The 11,571-nt window shown below is 41.2% G+C and overlaps 1 long non-coding RNA gene across 1 annotated transcript; it reads right to left on the bottom strand.

Annotated features, from left to right (window-relative positions):
* Positions 1-3,553: 3,553 nt before the first annotated feature.
* LOC123413273 lies at positions 3,554-4,131 on the bottom strand. Its single transcript, XR_006613714.1, has 3 exons — positions 4,013-4,131; positions 3,850-3,921; positions 3,554-3,772 (listed from the first exon to the last, which is right to left on the bottom strand). It is a non-coding gene; the product is annotated as an uncharacterized LOC123413273 (long non-coding RNA).
* Between the last annotated feature and the right edge of the window lie 7,440 nt (positions 4,132-11,571).

Raw genomic sequence — 11,571 nt, forward strand, 5'->3', positions numbered from 1 at the left:
CAAAGGTAATAAGCTCCTCAAACTTCACTTCCACGTATCACCATGGAGAACTCAAACGATGCAACTAATGCAATGGCAAGGGCACACGGAGTGCCCAAGTTCTTCTCTCCCAAATCCCACCAAAGCAATTAATTCTAGGGAGGAAAATGAGAGGAAGAACGAAGAAGAACACGAAGAACTCCAAGATCTATACCCAAGGGGTTCCCCTCACTTAGAGGAGAAAGTGACTGGTGGAAATGTGGATCTAGATCTCCTCTCTCTTTTCCCTCAAGAACTAGCAAGAATCATTGGAGGGATTGAGAGTTAGCAAGCTCGAAGAAGGTCAACAATGGGGGGAGAACACGAGCTAAAGAGATCAGGTTCAATGGGGAAGAAGACCCCCTTTTATAGGTGGGGAAAAATCGAACCGTTAAGCCTCATAGCCCACACAGAGCGGTACTACCGCTCATGGAGCGGTACTACCGCTCGGTAGGTTCACCAACCATGCTGAGGCCAAAAAGTATGCAAAAAACAGTTCGACGGAGCGGTACCACGCTAGGGAGCGGTAGTAAAAAATTACTACCGCTCCGGGGGCGGTACTACCTCTCCGGGGGCGGTACTACCGCTACAAGAGCGGTACTACCGCTCGCACGAGGAGCGGTACTACCGCTGGATACTGAAAATGCTATAACTTTCGCATACAGACTCCGAATTCAACGAAACCAAGTTTGTTGGAAAGCTAACGACATGGGCTAACACAATCTTGATAGAAATATCAATAAGAAGCAAGTGAGAAAAGTCCCATAAGAAAATGGTGAGAACCCTTCTTCGAATAAGACCGGTAAAAACTTCCAACATCGAAAACATCATAGAAGATGCATATGGACTCCGTTTTCGATGAACACGAGCTTGTCATGAAGATGAACATAAGATCTAAAACTCAAAAAGAGAAACACCAAACAAGAACCAAGAAGTATGATGCAAGGATGCAAATGGTTTGAGCTCTCAACGAACGATACGATCAAGCTACTCATTTGAGAGCCCCCCTTGACAGTACGACAATCTATCCTAAAACATAAAACCTATCAAGGGCAAACCTATACCTTGCAACTCGTCCTATTGAGCTAGATGACGATGATCTTGGCTTCCTCAAGATGGACCACCTTTCTTGATTGCGTTGGCTTGATGAAGACTAGTTGATTGCTCCCCCATACACACTATGGGTGAGCCGCTCTTCAGCATATCTTCACAAGTCCATTGCCACCACAATGGACGGCAAGCATCAAGCATGATATATTCGTGCTGATCCACTTGAACTTGCACACCGCAATCTTGATGATGATCACCACTTGAAGTCATCCTTCATGGGTTGTATGAGATCTTCCTTTTGACGCAAGCCCATGGAAGCACACCTAACCCCCACATAGAACTCCCACAAAGACCATGGGTTAGTACACAAACACGTAATGGGCAATGCTTACCATACCATGGGATCACTTGATCCCTCTCGGTACATCTTGTACGCTTTGTGTGTTGATCATCTTGATTTACTCTTTGTCTGAGATCTTGATCAACCTTGTGTCTCTATGACCATTCTTTGGATAATACCTTGAATACCATCTTGGTCATCATATAAACTCCTTGAACCCAATAGATGGACTTCAAGAAGTGATTATGGACAAATTCTATAAATATAACTTAAGGCAACCATTAGTCCATAGAAATTATCATCAATTACCAAAACCACATATGGAGATATATGCTCTAACAATAATAACCACTCTGCATAAAAAGATTTTTCTCAGTTTCACTCAAAAATTTGGTTTATGATTGAGAACATAATGAAGACCTACGTGTCTACTAACTTGGACCCTCTTATAGTATGGTTTGCCCTTTGACCTAGAGCATCTCCAGCCGCGGTCGGAGAACGCCCTCCCAAGCGCCTTTGTAAGTGTCGACGCTAAAAAAAATTGCCCAGTCGCGCCCCGAGGATGTCGTTTTGCGCCGAATTTGGCCAAAACTAGCCCCGGCAATCCCAGGCCAAACCCAGCCCTCCGGGGTCGCTTGGGGGTGACCGGTGCTATTTTTGCATGCACAAACCCCATCGGCCAGCCTCTTTCCTCTCTCTTCTCTTTTTTTGCTAAGCCCACCATGTGCATGTAAATAAGGAACCTTTTCTCTGTCTCTGTCTCTCTCCTCGTGCGCGTGACTAGGAACCCGAGTCCCTCCAAGCCTTTTTTTTGCCGGTTGACCCACACGCGGCGGTATTTTAGTCCCTGGGGCGCCTTAACGACTGGAAATGCTCTTAGTAGAGAAGAAACATGAAACTAGAGAAACAACTACGTCTTCTCATTGTCTTCATTCTTTTCACCGTAATCAATTGTTTCTCAAATAGCATACCGAAACAATTATTTTTCACAACAAACTTTAGGGGCTGTCTTCCACACGTATAACATACTCCTAAATAGCTTAGGCAATCTTCTCTATAACTAGAGCAATCTTCTTCGAATATTAAACATTCTTCTATGTTCTTCCGAGGGATTTTATTTTCTGTGTGTACTCACAAATACATTAATATCTTAATTTCTTTGTTCCAACAATCTCCGAAACGTGTTAAGAATTTCAAAATGTGTCATAATTTTCAAATTTTGTTAGCCAATTAAAAAATATTTGCGATTTCAAAATTTGCTTGGTTGTTTTTAAAAAATCCTGTTTTCAAAATTTATTCACAAAATAAAAAATGCTTGGGTATTTCCAAAAATATTCATGTTTTCAAAAACAATTTGGAATTTCAAAAAATATTCACGTATTAGACAAAATTATTCGTAATTCCAATAAAATCTACTATTCATTCATTTTCATTCATTTTCATTCACAAATTCAAAAATACTTGCGTTTTTGAGAAATTTTCTAGAATTTCAAAAAACGTTTCGCCTTTTTGAAATTTATTCACAAATTCAAAAGGCTCGTCTTCTCGGAAATGTTCAGGATTTTTCAAAACAATGTTCGCCACATTGCCAAAGCCTGCGGCTAACGTTGTTTTTAAAATGACTAGTTGAGTGCCCGTGCGTTGCCACGGGTTAATAATAAATGTTAACGATCAAAGAATTGTTTTGTTTTAAAAACACGTGTCAAACATGATAACATTTAATTTGTATTCATACATGGCAGCAGTTGTCTCACTCACACGTATCCTCCTCAGACATAAATCCCGTAGCAATGCACCAACTTCACCATGACCCAGCATCTCAACGGACCGAGGGTTTACATATAACAGAGGGTTTTTTTCCTCAACAAAACACATTGCATATACAAACATAAGACAGGCTAAAAATGATTTAATTATTTTCAGATAACAGAAGCTCAGATCAGCTCCGTAAGAATCCATCATAACACATGTATTTAACAAAAACTAACAATAACTAAGCTACATTAAAAAAAATACTCCCTCCGTCCGGAAATACTTGTCTTAGAGATGAATCTACCTAGACTTATTTTAGTTATAGATACATTCATTATATTCATTTCTAGGAAAAGTATTTCCGGACGGAGGGACTACTACATATGATCTTCATCACGAGACAACTAAACTTATAAATTGAAAGGCACAATCATGCGTAATAGACAACTGATTTCTGCTATCTCTACTACATGGATCGAGCTTTCTTTGTATACATCTTGTGTCGGGGATCATTTGTAGACAGCCCGCTTGCTAGCAAATCCCACCTCTTCTCAATAAATTCTCGAACAAACTCCATGTCAATCAACCCACCTATTATTTTCTGGCGAATGTCTGCAAAATAATTATTAGAAATGTTGTAATTTTTAGTATTTAAAATTTGCTCAACATAAATGTTGTGTCAGAAATACCATCAAGTGCACGTGCTGAAGGATGATCCGGGTTAAATGCAAGGGTGGTGTAACTTGAAGTTTCCAAATTTCCTATTGTCAAGATTAAAAAACTAATTAGCTCAACATAACAACACACTTTCTCAGAATATGCAATACATAAAGATGTACATGCATCGATTACCATATTTTCTATTCTTACGGAGCATAGTTGCAAGGACAATAGATTTATTGCCTTCAGTTGTTGACCACCTATACGAGTTTTGAATCAAGTTGCCACCCGAAATGCCAACAACTATAAGTTTGCCCCTACAATTTTGAATATTTAAAAATAGTAACTATACAAGGACTTGACGAATTAATTCTTATAATTCGATATAAAAGAGTTGCAATTATGTATATTAACTACACATACCAAATATCCATGAAGGTGACCTCTCTGTACAATTCAGCAGATGGGTGTCTCCCGATGAGTTGATGATCATCATATTGAACAACTATGCCAACTATGTCTGTATTAAATATCATTAGTTAAATTTATAGACAACGGCAGATTCTCCTTTAATAGTATAGATATATGTTCTGAATGCGTACCTACGAATGTTTTGTTTGGACACCTCGTAACTTCATGGATGGACATCAAATGCTTTGGAATATCTTAGAAATTCTAGTGAGAGTGACTCAACAAATGTTCTTGCACTGAAGGAGCACTCATATGTGTGGTTAATGAATCTACACTCCACCTCTTCAAAGTTGGGCCGAATAGTAACACCATGAATGATGTACTTATGACCAATGTGCAATGTTAAATCGAATCTATGCACTAAATCATTTCCAGCAACTATAGCCTCGATTTTGGCACCCCTAGAATTGCATCAGAAAATGTTAGATGATGACAAACACATGTTTATTCTACCAATATAAACATGTTTGAGACTTACAGTTCTATCCATCAGAATGAAGTGAAGTCTATCACCACTCGGATTAACAGGAAATTTGACATCTATCCTCACGCAAATGCTACATGTTCTGTATGTATCCGACCAGTTGAGGTCGTCAAATTCTATGAATCTATAACAAATAGATTAGATTAGATAATATTTTTTTCAATTTCTTTTAAATATGAGAAAGCATGTTAAACTTACGTAGGCTCCACTGGGTTATTTGTGAAGTTTGCAAATGTCCGTTGACATCTAAGATTAATTGGCGCCATCTTATACAATTTAAACAAACATGTCACATATAAATTTGGAAGCAAAAATTTGCAATGCGGAAAAAAAAACATACTAATCAATAAAAGTACAATACACATGCATAGTATATATAAACTTTGCAATCATTGCATATTTCTATTGCCTTGTATGATGATAATAAGTTAACATATATCTTCATGTGAACAAATAAAGAAAAATCTAACAATTACTGCACAGCATGCTCTGGGATCAAGCATACCATTTTGCTAGTTATTAGTAAAAGGTTGCATCATCTAACATTTGCACACGGAGCCGGCGAGGACACCGTCGACACGAGCGGTGACCTCGCGGAACGGGTCGTTCTTGTACCCGGGTTGGTTCTTGTACCATAACTCATCGTCTCGGTGGAATGAGACGTAGAGTTCGAGGACCGCGCAGGGGCGGAGACAGTGGGGGGGGGGGGGGGGGGCAAGCGGGGGCCAGACCCCCCTATGGCTCGGCCACCCCCAACAAACTGCAGCGGGGGCCAGTGTTAATTGTCTGTAGTTTGTATCTTAATCGTGATTACTTGCAGTCATTAGAATCCCAACTGTCGTATGGCCTAGGCCCAACGGGGACATAATTCATGGATCCACTAATACGTACGTGGGATGTGGGCTTGTGCCGCTTGTTGTAGAGCCCTTATACATATACAAATCAATTTCAGGATGAGTTGAATGACCACACATGCTAGGGCATTACGCCGACAACCATCGCCATCTACTTTGATGTATCGTTCGACTATCGATCTCCATGGCGAGTGTAGCTGCGGCTGTCATCGGAGGTCATTTTTGTCTCCTGCTGTTGTATTCATTTCAACACGGGAACTTACTGAATTCTGCAAGAACCGCTGCTGAGTGCTGGTTGTCTTTTTCCTTGACCGTCTCAACACAGCACTCAGGTTATTGCTAATCTGCTTTGTCTAATGCCCTTATGCCCAACGTATTGATTGCTAATAGACTAATAGTATTAATGGTATCTGCTCAGATGAGCGATACATATCTGTTTTATCTTGTGATCAGTTTTTTGTTAAGAATAGAGCACATTGCTTTTGCTAAAAGATTATACTAAACTTTAGTGAGATTATTAACCAATACGATCTTGTAGGTAATCATAGAGCTAAGTTTGAACATAGAATTGTTAAACACATGTTATTGTGCTTATATATTTTAGAAAAATTATACTTACAACATTGTTGAAAAACATACGTTGCCATGTGATGTTATGTGGGTTTGATCATTGACGCTTCGCCCACCCTATTATCAAATCCTGGCTCCGCCCCTGGGACCCCGTGGTAGGCGTTGGATCGCAGCGCGACGCTCTTGGACGCGACGTCGGCGGCGCTCTGGATCGGGAACCACAGCCCGCCGTTGAGAAGGAGGGCTCGCGACACCGGGACGATGAGGTCGGCCGGAGCCGTGGCGGGCGGCGGCTTCGTCGGCGGTGTGCGGCGGAGGTAGAGGTGGAGCGTGACGTTGGCATGGTACACGCCGATGAGCGTGGCGTTGACGAGGTAGCCGAGGTACACGGCGAAGGTGGACTTGCCGGCGGCGGCGAGGAGGGACGCGTACTTGGTCACGTCCTTGGAGACAGACCAGACGATGCCGTTGGGCGGCGGCGCGGCGGTGCTGCCCCGGAGGTACTATACCATCGAGTGAATATTTTGGCCAAATGGCTCCCAACAGCATAACTATACCATCCAGCATGGAGGAGTACACGGCTGCACTGCCTGATGTGGAGAGGGAGGTTGTTCTGAATATCGGCAGTAGTGCAGCTGTGTGCTTGTTATGATGTTGGGGGGTGTCCTCTCCAGGTTCAGTTTCAGCAAAAATGGTATGTAAGGGATTGCAGTGGGAAAAAAAAGGGGGGTTTGTAGTTCTCAGTTCAGCACAACTGTCGTGGTTCTATTTTCTGCTAAATATACCATTTCGCTGTGCTATATATTGCTCTCGCCTTTTCTGTTTTTTGTCCGATGTAATGACTGGACTTGAAGCAAGGTGTTCAGGACCAATATGTGCGGCGTCGAGCCTCGGCGCTATATATGAAACAATATCATGCTCAGCGCTGCTAGGTATTCCTCCAAGTGTTGCACTATGATCGGTGTAGATGGCTTCATGAGAATGATTTCCTGAAGAACCATTTTATGGACCACTTTGGTTATGAATTGTATAAATGCTAATGGAATATACGTTAGTGGTCAAGGGGGATACCACTTGGGGTTTCGACATACTGCACTGGCCGAAAGGCCGTGAGATTGCCGGCCATGGGAACCAACATACGAAGTTGAGTGGGCCGATTGTCATCATCGTCGGAAGACGAAACACTGTTGTTAGTAGTGTCCGTTTCGTCGCGTATGGAAAAACCAGAAAGTGGTCGGTGGGTAATATTGGATTGTAGGCTCGGTGTCCTCTCATATTCAACAACTGATAAGAATTAATGTAGCATAAGTTATGAAAGAACACTCTATACCTTATAAGCAGACATGCGATAGGCATAGACATACCTCTTTTTCCTTTATCATAAAGATTGCCTCTTTCGTGTGACATCTCTATCTCGTATATGTTATTCACTAAAACTGCATTCATATGCCAAGATACAAAATTAAATTAGAGGGTGTGATGGGCTAGATTTTATACAAAATTAAATTACAGGTTTTGATGGGCTTAATGCACCACAAAGAATCTGCTGCTGATTGTTGTCAAGCATGTCTAGACCAGGCTAGGAATGCCAAGCCAGGTGAATTGAAGTGCAATATATGGGTATATTGCCCATCAGAGTTTGGCTGGTCTTCACGAGATAAATATGAGCATAAACATTGATATCAGAGTTTGGCTGCAATATATGGGTATGTTGACATGCATATCAGCGCATTTAATTTAGTAAACCTACTCATTGATAATACATTCTGAACAATAAAGCATTTTTTTTACAATTACAAAACCCATTCTATCAATGCTGCTTTAAATGTTTTGTAATTGACCACAATGTTCAATGTTTGAAAACCAAATCAGGGGAGCTCTCGTTGCCGGATCGCTGGCCTATCGTCCGGATGTCGGCCGCGTCAGTTCCCCATAGCTGCGGTGCCGCCAGCCACCGCCGTTCCATTGCCTTGAATTCGGCTGTGCGCGTGGGCTGGGAACCTGTATCTGGGATGGATCCTCCTCTCTCTCTCTCTACCCCCCTCTCCCTACGAAGAAGAAGAAGAAGAACAAACCAGTGAAGCTCTCATCGCCGACTCGCTGAACCGTCGTCTGGGTGGCTGCCACATCAGTTCCCTGTTGCTATGGTGCTGCCAGCCTGCCATTCCATTGCCTTGGATTTGGTTGTGGCGTGGGCTGGGAACCGTAGAGTTCTGTTCTAATGTGTCTATCTGTGACGAGGTTTGGTCGGCTGACACCAGGTTTGAGCAGCTCCCACGCTGGGATCGCGATTACGTGGGAGGTGGGATCGCTTGCCGATTTTTTCTTTACGTGGGAGGTGGGATCTCTGGGAGGTCGAACCATCCAGCTGGTTGAACCATCACGACGTTCGATCCTGCTTTAATAGTAGAGATTTAGTACATATACTCAGTTCAGTTGCATTTTGTTCTGGATCTGGGATGGATCCTCCACTCTCTCTCTACCCCCCTCTCCCTACGAAGAAGAAGAAGAAGAACAAACCAGTGAAGCTCTCATCGCCGACTCGCTGACCGGTCGTCTGGGTGGCTGCCACATCAGTTCCCTGTTGCTATGGTGCTGCCAGCCTGCCATTCCATTGCCTTGGATTTGGTTGTGGCGTGGGCTGGGAACCGTAGAGTTCTGTTCTAATGTGTCTGTCTGTGACGAGGTTTGGTCGGCTGACACCAGGTTTGAGCAGCTCCCGCGACTGTCTAAGTTACTCACCACTATGGCCAGTCTGATGGATGGATGGATGCTACTGTGTGATGAAGAGATGGAATTCTTACCAGGGGCAATGATGATGACCATGGCTGAAATAAGCATGTCTTTAGCAATTAAGACAGCTGTGGCCTGTGGGTACTAAATTAGAGCGCACCCTTACCTCTCTTGCAGCAATTCAATTCATAGCTAATGTTGGATGTTCTGTGCCTTGGACGGTCATTCTGATGAATGATAACCAGGACAGTCCTCTTACATCGCGATGGGTAGATTATGAAGCAAGGTATGTGAGTGTTGGGCTTTAAGATGAAAGGCAAAACTGAGCCATCTTTTGCTACGCTACAAATATTTGATTTTACCTTCTTTAATATGCATTGTTTTTTTCTTTTCTATTCCTCTCTATTGTGTTGATGTGAGTAACGACCCATCTGGACTTGGATTTATGTATTTTGAACACAACATATTTGTTTCTGTTGTGTGTTGATGAGTTCTATTCTTTTCTGAATGGCTATGATGATTTCCTCCCACTTGGTGTTGAATATCTTTCAACATATCCTGAGTGAGTGTTCTGAATTAAGTGATCTCAGTAATCATATGCTACCTACTAAAACAGAATTAAGTGATCCAGTAACTATATTCTGAATTATCAGTTGATGTTTCAAGTGAGACTATGCATAGGGCTTACTTTGTTCTCATCTGATCTTGCATTAGCTAGTAGAATAAATTGCGATTTGTGAGTGACCTTGCATTCCGCATGACTGTCAAAGTTCTATGAACGACACTATTTTTTGACCAACATGTCCATATATACTGGAACCTGAGTATACCAAATTGAATTTACATTGGGTTCAACTCCTATGGTTATTCATCAAATGCCAGCTTTGTTTCTGAATTAATATTTAGGAGCTAACTTCCTCTGTCTTTTGTGTTGCGAGCATATGTGAGTATGGTGAAAATTGTCGGCCTCAAAAGTTAAAATGATGGCATGATCCCTCTTCAGTGTTGCATGGTATACCCAGGTTGCTGAATATCAGTTATACTTGTTTCTTTTTTCTCTCACACTCCTTCGTAATTAATAGCAGCATCATTATACGAATTGCTAGGATTTTCATGCATTTTTCATACTCCCTTTGTTTCTAAATTTAAGATCTTTTAGAGAGTTCGCTATAAACTACATATGGAGCAAAATGAATGAATCTACACTATAATATGTCTATGTACATCCGTATGTAGTCCATAGTAAAATCTCTAAAAGGTCTAATATTTAGGAACGGAGGGAGTACATCTCTAGCATTAGTTGCTTGTTTGGTAGATGGTATTTATATATGGGTTTGTTCTGAAATTAATGCATATGTTAGATAATTCATCTGCTCATGGGATGTAATCATCTAAACATGTAGTTGCTCTTGTAGATTTTTACTATATAGTAAGGCTTAAACCAGTGCTTAAAATATTTTACAAGGCCCTTTTCTTCTATGAACATGTGAGTTTAATCAACACTATTGTGTTCATTTGATAAATTTGTATCCAATACACTCAATTTTCAGCATAGCTAACTACAGTTTGGCAAGAGTTGTCCATATGTGCATTCAAGAATAGAATGGAAACAATTACACGCTATAAACTCTTTCTTGCTACACAATCTAACAACTGGATATATCTTGGACATATCGGTTACAACACAATAACATTAGTGATGGTTCTCGAAAGAAAACAATACTTCACTGGATAGAAAATCAGAGATGCGAATCTCCGACATGTTGTCTATCAATAATACATGTGGATCTCCAGTATCATTACTTCTCTATTATACCAAGAAAAGCTAACTGAGTGTTATGTTCTTCTGTAGGTGGTGAGAAGACTGTTGTTACTGCTGAAAAATAGAGCTTTCTTAATATACCCAAAGATAGTGGTATTTCGTATTAGCTAGCTCACTGCATCAAATGGTACTTTCTAAACACAGCCCTTTGTGACCTATGCAATGACTTTGTACTTCTCTTACCGTTTAGGTTAATAATTCAACACAAACCGTTGCTTACATAATGTACTTGTGATTCTCCATCCATAATAGTGATTCAGTCCCTCTCTTTGGATATCGAAGAAGGTCATACCTAATTCTATCAGGACTCCTTGGAGCAATTTCCTGGAGTTTGATGGCAACAATTGTGGATGATAAGTACAGTGCAGCGCTCTCTATTATGCTTGGATCTCTTGCAGTTGCCTTCTCTGATGTTGTGAGTGAGCAGAAAAAGTATGTTCACAGTATTTTATTTTCCTTCAATTGATCATCAATGATGCTGGTGTAGTTATTTATTTTTGTTTAACCCTTGACATTTAGAAAATGATAGTCCCCTTTAGGGGTATAGCTCGAGTTGGTACATAAAGGGATGCTCTGATCCAATGCTTTTACTGTTTGAAATGAAACATAACTTGCTAGCATTTCCGTTAGGTTTTGGTCATCCGCTGGAGCAGCAGTCAATCATTAGACACGGTTTGGACATGTCATATGCACATGCTGTCATGGTACATAGCCTGATAATATGAGGATTATGTGATTCATGATGCTCTGAATATGAATAGATTTTGAACTCCGATTCCATGACAGGCTTTAGAAGAGAGTAATGCAAAATGTCCTT

This window comes from Hordeum vulgare, chromosome 7H (assembly GCF_904849725.1).
Source record: "Hordeum vulgare subsp. vulgare chromosome 7H, MorexV3_pseudomolecules_assembly, whole genome shotgun sequence".
Lineage (NCBI taxonomy): Eukaryota > Viridiplantae > Streptophyta > Magnoliopsida > Poales > Poaceae > Hordeum > Hordeum vulgare.